Source organism: Oryctolagus cuniculus, chromosome 2 (genome assembly GCF_051225735.1).
Source record: "Oryctolagus cuniculus isolate XC-2025 breed Fujian yellow rabbit chromosome 2, ASM5122573v1, whole genome shotgun sequence".
Lineage (NCBI taxonomy): Eukaryota > Metazoa > Chordata > Mammalia > Lagomorpha > Leporidae > Oryctolagus > Oryctolagus cuniculus.
The window spans coordinates 181,572,885-181,582,747 of NC_142868.1; the positions used below are offsets into that span (position 1 = coordinate 181,572,885).

Sequence of the window (9,863 nt, forward strand, 5' to 3'; positions counted from 1 at the left end):
CGGGACCCACCAGGAATTCCCGGCCCGGTGGAGCTCTGCCAGGCCCCCGCGTCCCCGGCCGCCCCACGCGGCGCGCGGATGGGGAAAGTGAGGCTGGACGCGCCGCGGGTGCGGGGTCCTCTGGCTCGGGGCGCTCCGGGATCCCCGCCCTCCTCGGAACTCGCGCCTCCTTTCCCGCGCTGCCTCCCCTCGGGGATCCCTTCCGGAAGCCGCGGTCCCGCGGCGCGTGTGCGGCGCCCTCTGCGGGTAGCCCGGGCTGTCCTTGCGCGGTCCCGTGACCCGCACCCAGCAACGCACACCGCACCCCCTCTTCCAGGGGGAGTGGCGTCTGCCCTGATCCCCAGGGGAAGGGCTGGCGGGAGGCGCACCCCGCGCGGGCGGCAGGAGGTCGTGGGGCCGCGGGTCAAAGTGGGGCGCCGAAAGGAATCAGAGCTGTGGCCCGCGGGCCGCCTGCCGCACCCAGCCCTTCATCCCTGACCCGGCTCGAGCGCTCGGGGCTTGTACGGGCGGTGTCGGAATGAGGTCTTTCCCAGGGCAGTGGGAAGGAGAAGCTGCAGGACGGGAAAAGAGGGGGTGATTGTTAAGCAGCCACAGGGGTGCGCACTGCCCATCTCAGAGTGCCGGGTTCGAATCCTGCCTCTGCTTCCTGCTTTTGTGCGCCCTGGGTGGTGACAGGGATGCTCATGTCCTTGGGCCGCTGCGCCTGCGTGGGAGACCCACACTGAGTTCCCCGGCATGTCTGGAGTGAGCCAGCTGACAGAAGTTCTCTGTCGCTTTGCCTTTTGGGTGAATTTAAAAAGTAAAGCTTTGGGGCCGGTGCTATGGCATAGCGGGTAAAGCCACCACCTGCCATGCTGGCGTCCCATATGGGCAACGGTTGGAGTCCTGGCTGTTCCACTTCCCATCCAGCTCTCTGCTATGGCCTGGGAAAGCAGTGGAAGATGGCCCAAGTCCTTGGGCCCCTGCACCCGCGTGGGAGACCCGGAAGAAGCTCCTGGTTTCGGATCAGCTCAGCTCCTGGCTTCGGATCAACACAGCTCCAGCCATTGCGGCCAATTGGGGAGTGAACCAACGGATGGAAGACCTCTCTCTCTCTCTCTCTCTCTCTCTCTCTCTCTCTGCCTCTCATTCTCTCTCTGTGTAACTCTGACTTTCAAATAGATAGATAGATCTTGGGGGGGGGGGCTTTTTATAAAAAAAGTAAGGAGGGACTGGCATTCCATATTAGAGTGCTGGTTGGAGTCCTGGCTGCCCCACCTGCGTCGAGCTCTCTGCTGATGGCCTGGGAAGGCAGCAGAAGATGACCCAAGTGCTTGTCCCCTGCACCCATGTGGGAGACCCGGAACGGGTGGCCCCTGGCTTCCCCTGTTGCAGACATTTGGGGGGGAAGCAGCAGATGGGAGATCTCTCCCCCTCTCTCCGTGCCACCGAACCTGTCAGACTAATAAAGCAGAGACAGAGAACGATGAGGAGCAGGAGGCCAAGCAAGGGTTGGGGCTCGAGGCTGAAGGAGGCAAGGAAGAGGGCCCTGCCTCAGCCCCCTCTCCACCCTGCAGGGTCTCTCCTGAGTGAGACCCACCCCAACCGAGCCAGGGGGCGGGGCTACACCTGCAGTGGACTGCTGCCCACCTGCTGCCAGCTGTGCCCCTCCTGCCCCACCAGAGCACCCCAGGGACCTTCCCTTCTAACAGTCACACCTGAGCCTCGGCCACTTTCATCTGTCCCAGCGAGGGACATCGCCCCGTCCCGACCCGTATCGTTCTCCTAACACCCAGTCCTGGCAACGCTGCCTCTATCCTGTCCCATGGTTGGAGCAGGATCTGGCTTCTGAACTCACGCAGACTTTAAATCTGGAGTCATCAGTGAATGGTTCCTACAGGGGGTGGGGGAGCTGGATAGGTTCACGGTGATCACAGGTGGGGCCCCTCAGGGCAGCGGGGGTGTGCCTTGGAGAGAAGTCGTTCTCGCGAGAGTGATGGTTATAAAAGGTGAGTTGGGTGTAGCTGCTCTGTCTACCTTCTGACTCCCCTGTGTGCTCTGCCACCCTCGCTGGAAGCCAAGCAAGGGGACCAACCCGATCCTGGACTTGAACCCCCAAACCGTGAGCTAACTAAACCTTCTAAGTCAGCTATTGCATTAAAGTAACGAAAAGCCGGCGGCCCCAGTTCCCCCTCCCTGTTTCCTTCTAACACCCGGTGACCCCGGCCTTGGGCTGAACTTGGGATCAACACAGGTGTGAGGCATCAGGCAGCTCCTCCTAACTGGGCCAGCTGATGTAGAATGTTCCAGGCCTCTCCAAGGCTGCTTGATGATTACAGACCCTGCCCCCCCGCATCACCCCCAGGAAGATACCCAGACACACAGGTGCTTTGATCTGCTTGAGGCTCAGGAGCCCTGGGAGTTGAAACTCAGCCTCACTTAGAATCAGAAATACTGGGGTGTCTCTTGCAACGATTGCTGGAGGAGGAGGGTGTCCAGCCCAGAGGCCAGACAGCCATGCACAGCAGCCTGCGAGCTGGGCAGAGGAGGCCGTGCCTACCCTTGACCCTCCCGGATGGTCTGTGAGCACATAGAGGGCTGGGAGCAGGGGAAGCTCTGGGGTCTACTGTGAGCTCCCTCACACAGGGTTGGCCCCAAACCAGGGTAGTCCCTTGCTGGTTGGGGGGGGGGGGTGTCACAGCCCTGTGGGAGATGTTGGCTATGCTGCCGGCAGGTGCTCCCAGCTGGAGCCTGGAATTCCATCCAGGTCTCCCATGTGGACGGCGGGAGTCCAAGCACTTGGGCCAGCTTCTGCTGGCTTCCCAGGCGCATTCGCGGGCAGCTGGGTCAGAAGCAGATCAAGCAGGATTCAAACCAGCCCTCCGGCCCCTGTGTGTAATTTTCTATTGCAGAAAATTCTAAATGGAAATAGAAGTCGAGCTGTTATGTAATCAGGCCCTGGCTGCCCGCCGCTGGACAGCCAACGCGCAGGAGGTGAGAATTGCTAAGAGGAAGGAGTTAGTTTCAAGAAGCCCACGGCCTTGCGGAAAGAATGACCTCTGGATCCGACATGTCCTCTTTGCCTCCCAACAAGCCAGCAGGACGGGGTGGCCGCAGGTGGAGGCTGGGATGGTGCGTCCCATCAATTGATCACCAGGCCGGTTTTCGGGTTCCTGCCGCCAGTGGTCCCGGTGGAAGCAGCTTGACAATGGAGCGCAGCTGTGCGTGGTTGGCGGCTGCGCACTTCCCTCTCTGCTGGCTCCAGGTTGGCCTCTCCTTTCAGTAGGTGCCCAGGATTCCCATGCAAACGCTGTACCAACAGGCACGCTGGCAGCCAGAAAGGTGGGAAGCGAAGAACTGGTAGCACTGTGGTCCCCACATGCAGTCTCACAGCTTCAGCAACGCGCCGACCTGTGGCTGGCCCGGTTGCTCTGCACCTGCTGACGCCCCTGCCTCACAGACCTGTGTAGCAGTTGGAGATTTTATTCCCATGCTGTGCAGTTGTATGAGTCTGTGTTGCTGGTATGTTCAGCGTGTCAGACATCCATCGCCATTGGTTTCCATGCGTGTTCCTCCCTTTGAGGAAAACTCAGATCCATGAACAGCCCTGAGCAAACACTCCTCTAATTCCTGTCTCAATGAATTTGCTGATTCTCATACAAGCAGTAAAATACGTGTTCTTGTGTAGGTGACTTCTTTGAGTTCATGCAGGTATCAGAAATTCACTTCTCATTGCCAGATGGCGTCCTGTAATATAGATACACTTAACTTATTCCTGTGTTCATCAGCTGGTGGATATTTGGATTGATGGCACGTTTTCGGCTACCTGTATGAATTTTGGGGTGACTGTATTTTCATTACCTACAGATGGAATTGCTAGGTCAAACGTTTAACCCTTTGAAGGACTCCCCAGCTGTTTTCCAAAGTCTTTATTCCATGTAACACTCTACCAGCAGTATTTCATGGCTTCAAAATTTTTTAAACAATTTATTTTGAGGCCCACACTGTGGCATAGTGGATAAAGCCACCGCCTGCGGTGCCCCCATCCCACATGGGCACCAGTTCGAGTCCTGGCTGCACTGCTTCCAGTCCAGCTCCCTGCTAGTGTACCTGAGAGGGCAGTGGAGGATGGCTCAGGTGCTTGGGCCCCTGCACTGATGTGGGAGACCAGGATGAAGCTCCTGGCTTTGGCCTGGCCCAGCTGTTGTAGCCATTTGGGGACCAGATCCCCCCTTTCTCTCTCCCTCCCCCTGACTCTGCCTTTCAAATAAAATAAATCTTTTAAAATTTTTATTTATTTATTTTTGACAGGTAGAATTAGACAGTGAGAGAGAGAAAGGTCTTCCTTTTCCATTGGTTGACCCCCCAAGTGGCCGCTACAGCTGGCGTGTTGTGCCGATCCAAAGCCAGGAGCCAGGTGCTTCCTCCTGGTCTCCCATGCGGGTACAGGGCTCAAGGACCTGGGCCATCCTCTGTGGGGAGCAACTGGGAGCAACTCGGACTAGACTAAGTTACTGGAATTAAGACTTATTCTATGCATCTGCTCTCCCACAATATGGCGCTGGGAGAGGAGCAAACAGCTTCTACCCAGCTGCCTCTCACCAACTTGACAAGCTGCAGGAGCTGCTCCTGATTGGAGGAGAGCAGCGTACTCGGCATGTGGGTAGCAGAGTTGGGATTGGTGGAAGAGGACTATAAAGGAGGAGAGAGACAACATGCACCAGGAACATCTATCTGAAGGAACACCTGTGCAGCCCCCCGAGAGAGCCGGCCGGAGGTGTGCCGCTCCCCCGCGGAAGTGGGGAAGGTGGCAGGGGGAACCGCCCTTCCACGGAGGTGGAAGGGACGGTAGCCAACCCGGGAAGAACCAGCAGCAAACCCGGGGAGGGCCGAGCAGACAAAAGAACAGCGCAGGATCCTGTGTCGTTCCTCCACGAAGAGGGGGAGTGACAATCCTCCACTGCCCTCCCGGGCCACAGCAGAGAGCTGGACTGGAAGAGGAGCAACCGGGACAGAATCCAGCGCCCCAACCAGGACTAGAACCCAGGGCGCCAGCACCGCAGGTGGAGGATTAGCCTAGTGAGTTGCGGCGCCAGCGAAAGGCATTCTTTTGCATGTGGCTATCCAGTTGTACAGCACTATTTGTGGAAAAGGCATTCTATTCTCTTTAACATGTATTTGAAAGAGTTAAGCATATTTTTCTGTTTATTTAGGATATAACCTTTTTTAAATAAAAGATTTATTGGTAAGGCAGAGTTAGAGAGAGAAGGGGGGGGTTGGTTTTTTTTTTCCCCCATCTGCTGGTTCACTCCCCAGATGGCTGCAACAGCCAGGGCTGGGCCAGACAAAAGCCAGGAGCTTCTTCCAGGTTTCCTACATGGGTGCAGGGGCCCCGCTGCTTTTCCAGGCCGTAAGCAGGGAGCTGGATGAGAAACAGAGCAGCTGGGACTCAGACCGAAGCCCGAACACGGGATGCTGGCATCGCAAGTGCAGCTTCACCTGCTGTGCCCCGGGCGTGGCCCCGGTCCTAACAGCGGAATACAGTCGGTGCTCATGTTTCCCCGGTCGTCTTCTACACTGTGTGCTTATTGAATTAAAGTCCCAGTGCACTCATGCATTTTTCATCTATTACAGCAATGAACTTGTAGAAGAAACTAGATCATCTGTCCTGTAGTGTTTCCCACAGTCCCTCGGGGCAGTCGAACCTGTTGCTCTGTCTTCTGATCTCTCAACTGGGAGTGGAAGGTGGTGACTCAGATTCAGCCGCTGGAGTTTTGTCTGGGGCATGTCCCTCCACTGGAGGTGGGGGCATGTCGGGGGGGCCTCGCCTTGCAGCGTCTGCATAACCTGGCTGTCACCCTTTTGAAACAAATCCCCGTTGCGTACAGACCCGGCTCTCCCTAGTGTGCCCGCCTCCCCCTGCCGCAGCTGCCGAGTCACGTGACGTCCTTAACTCTGCTCGTGTTTGGGTCTCCGCTGGGACTCAGAGCCTGGGAGGACGACATCCTAAGTCAGTGGCTGTGCGAGTGACTTGGCCTTTTCTTAGTGGTGGCAGAGCCCCTGCGCACAGTTCTGGGGACTTTGCAAGTGGATTATTAAACTGAACCATTGTTGAAAACGAATAGAATTAACTTGTAACTTTATAATTCCAACAACCATAATACTTGTTTAAGTGAGATTTAAGAAAAAAGATTTATGTATTTGAAAGGGAGTTACAGACAGAGACAGATCTTCCATCCACTGGTTTACTCCCCAAATGGCCTCAACAGCCGGAGCGGAATCAATCTGAAGCCAGGAGCCTGGCGATTTTTCTGGGCCTCCCACGTGGATTCAGAGACCCTAGCACTTGGGCTATCCTCCACAGCTTTTCCCAGTCCATATCAGAGAGCTGGATTGGAAGTGGAGCAGCCGGGATTTGAACCGGCACCATATGCACTGCAGGCGGTGACCTCACCTGCCACGCCACAGCCCGGACCATGATATTCAAATACATTGCTTGATTATTACACTGGACTGTTTCCTGGGTTCTTGAGATTATTCACCCTCATATCTGAATGGCAGATAAACTGTATGGTGCTGTGCTACTGTGTGTCCCTTCCTAAGTTCACAGTTATGTTGACAGCTTGAAATTGACCATGGCAGGAATAATCCCAGCACCGAAGTTGAAAGTGCTGAGTCAGGGCCTTTTTTTGTTACTTTTCTAGCCAGCGGCTGCAAACTGACAGCTCATTGTAAAATGGGGATAAAAATAGGGACTCAGTGTGGGCTGTGCACAGAGCACTTAGCACAGTGCCTGCTACACACTTTAATGAACAGTAACTATAAATAGTGCTACTTGTGTCTACTTATCTGGGGGCTGGGCAGCTAAGAGCATCCGCACTGCCATTAGACGTGTCCAAGCAAATATACCATGGAATACATTTCTAATCATTAGACGTGACAGATATAAAAAAAATTGTAATGATGCGGGGAAACTCATATAGTGTTATGTCAAGGATATGGGGCGGGCCTTGTGGTACAGTGGGTTAAGCCAGTGGCGGGAACACCTGTGTCCCATATCAGAATGCTCGTTCGAGACCCAACCACTCGACTTCCAATCCAGCTTCCTGCTAATGCACCCTGGGAGAGAGCAGATGATGCTTCAAGTGCTTGGGCCACCCATGTGGGAGACTCCAGTGGGGTTCTCGGCTCCTGGCTTTGGCCTGGCCCAGCCTTGGCTGTTGCTGCCATTTGAGGAATTAACCAATGGATGGAGGTTCTCGCTTTTGCTCTGGCCCTCTCTTTCAAGTAGATGAAATATTTTTAAGAGTCAGGGGGCCAGCACTGTGGGGCAGTGGGTTGAGCCCCGCCCAACAACTCTGGCATCACAAGTGGGAGGCAATTTGAGTCCTGGCTGTTCCACTTCCCATCCAGCTCCATGCTAACGCACCTGGGAAAGTAGTAGAAGATGGCCCAAGGGCTTGGGTCCCTGCCACCTCTGCGGGAGACTGGTTGGAGCTCCTAGTTTTGACCTGGCCCAGCCAGAGCCACTGAGACCATTTGAAGAGTGAACCAGCAGATGAAAGATCCTCCCTCCCTCCCTCTAACTCTGCCTTTCAAATATTTTTTAATGAAGGATGTATTAGGAAAGGAACAACCAGAGGATACATAGTCTGATTTTTTTTTTAAAGTTTGTGTCTGGGCTGTGGAATACTAAGTGATCCCTTGGGGGCTGGCATTGTGGCACGGCAGGGTGAACCACCTCCTGCAACACTGGCATCCCATATGAGTACCAGTTCAGGTCCATTGTCAATCCAGCTCCCTGATGATGTGCCTGATGACGGCCCAAGTCCTTGGGCCCCTGCCACCCATGCCGGAGGCCTGGATGGAGTTCCATGCTCCTGGCTTCAGCCTGGCCCAGCCCTGGCTGTGGGGTCACCTGGGGAGTGAACTAGAGAATGAGAGATCTCTTTCACTGTAACTCTGCCTTTCAAATAAAATAGAAATCTTTTTAAAAACAGTGACACTGTTCTTCTGTTTGTAATTTGTATGTAGTAAAGAGGCATTTTTATGTTTTGTGAGGCTGTCATTGTGGTACAACAGCTCAAGCAGTGACCTATGGTACCACCCATCCCATATGATCACTGATTCGAGTCCTGGCTGTTCCACTTCCAATCCAGCTCCCTGCTAACACACCTGGAAAAGCAGTGGAAGATGGCTGGGGTACCTGGTCCCCTCCAGCTACTGGGGAGACCTGGATAAACTCCTGGCTTCAACCTGGCCCACACCCAGCTGTTGCAGCCATTTGGGGAGAGAGTCAGTAGGTGGAAGATCCATCCCTCCCCATCCCACACCCCAATAACTCTGCCTTTGAAATAGGCTGAACTCCATCCGGGTCTCCCACGTGGGTGCAGGGGCCCAAGCTCTCAGGTCATCTTCTGTTGCATTCCCAGGTGCAGGGAGATGGATTGGAAGTGGAGCAGCCAGGACTCGGCCTCAAACTGGTGCCCATATGGGATGCTGGCCCCAATAAAAAAAAATCTTTAAAAGCAACCTAGCCTTTGGCTTCAAAAACTGGTTTACTCCCCATATGGCCACACAGAGAGGAGCTGGGCATCCGGGTCTCCCGGGTGGAGGGAGGCAGGGGCCCGAGCTGCCTTCACAGGCCCATTAGCAGGGAGCTGGGTTGCAAGGCGCAGCCACTGCTCCTTGAAGGAGTATTTCGCATTTCGTTTTTGAGCGCGGCTCTGGCCAGCAGTCAGGTGCTTGTTCCCCCAGCAAGCCCCGCGATGCCCACCAGGGGGCGCTGTCGAGCGCGGCAAAGCGGGCGTCGGTGCGGAGGGCGCCTGCGGCCAGGTGCTGCCTGCAGTGGCCCTCGGCTGTTGCTGGCGGTCACGCGGTGACTCCCACGGAGGCGGTTCTGCGGCTCCCCATCGGTGCCTTCATCTCGAGTCCCGGGGACTGCTGAGCCACTGTCCCGCGTGCGGCGGCCTGGGCCCGGGACAGCTGCAGCCACTTCTGAAGACCGCAGACCCCGTGTCCTGGAAGGTGACCGGATGGTGGGGGTGTGGCGGGCGTGGGACGTCGGCTGGTCTGTCTGTACCTGGATCGCGTGGTCAGGGTGCTGTCCGCCGGGTGACCCCGCAGGAAAGGCCCTCTGTCCCCTGGGGTTGGCGGAGAGAGTTCCCTGACCGGTGGCGCTCCTGGGTGCACCGTGCCAAAGTCTGTTGATTCCAGGATGGCAGAATGGTTGATTCAGATAAATAAATCTTTTTTTTTTTTTTAAGTCAGAGTTACACAGGGGGTAGGGGGAGGGAGGTCTTCCATCCGCTGGTTCACTCCCCAATTGGCAGCAATGGCCGGAGCTGCACCGATCCGAAGCCAGGAACCAGGAGCTTCTTCCTGGTCTCCCATGTGGGTGCAGGGGCCCAAGGACTTGGGCCATCCTCCACTGCTTTCCCAGCCATAGCAGAGAGCTGGATCAAAAGTGGAACAGCCGGGACTCAAACCGGATCCCATATGGGATGCCGGCACTGCAGGCAGAGGCTTAGCCCACTACGCTACAGCGCCGGCCCCATAGGTTGCCATCTGTGCTGAGTTCCCTGTATTCAAGGATCAGTGTTCTCTAGTAACTGACCTATGAATACGGCCCTGGGTATGCGTGCTGTGCCGCACGGCTGTCTTGCTCCTCGGGGCCCCGGTTGGGAGTTGTGACCTGTGTTTCCATACTTCTCCTAAGCGGCTCCTTGTGGTCACCATTAGAGGTAAACAATGGCACCGACTGCTGTTCGCTGAAACGCTGTGTGTCGAAAACACGAGGAGGAAGATCTCGCAGATCTGCTGGATTTCAGTAGAAGGATTGCTTGGCTTCCCTAAAGCGACGCACAGAGAACCTTCAGGAGTGA

General features: G+C 55.8%; 1 long non-coding RNA gene across 5 annotated transcripts; it reads left to right on the forward strand.

Annotated features, from left to right (window-relative positions):
* Positions 1-315: 315 nt before the first annotated feature.
* Positions 316-7,930, forward strand: LOC149128170 (uncharacterized). 5 transcript variants are annotated; one of them, XR_016229535.1, is made up of 3 exons: positions 1,966-2,101; positions 2,892-3,501; positions 5,614-7,930. It is a non-coding gene; the product is annotated as an uncharacterized LOC149128170 (long non-coding RNA). The 5 variants fall into 5 exon arrangements; XR_016229537.1 differs by having other exon boundaries at positions 1,968-2,101; positions 2,892-3,111; XR_016229536.1 differs by lacking the exon at positions 5,614-7,930 and having other exon boundaries at positions 1,968-2,101; positions 2,892-3,111; positions 3,263-3,669.
* Positions 7,931-9,863: the final 1,933 nt, after the last annotated feature.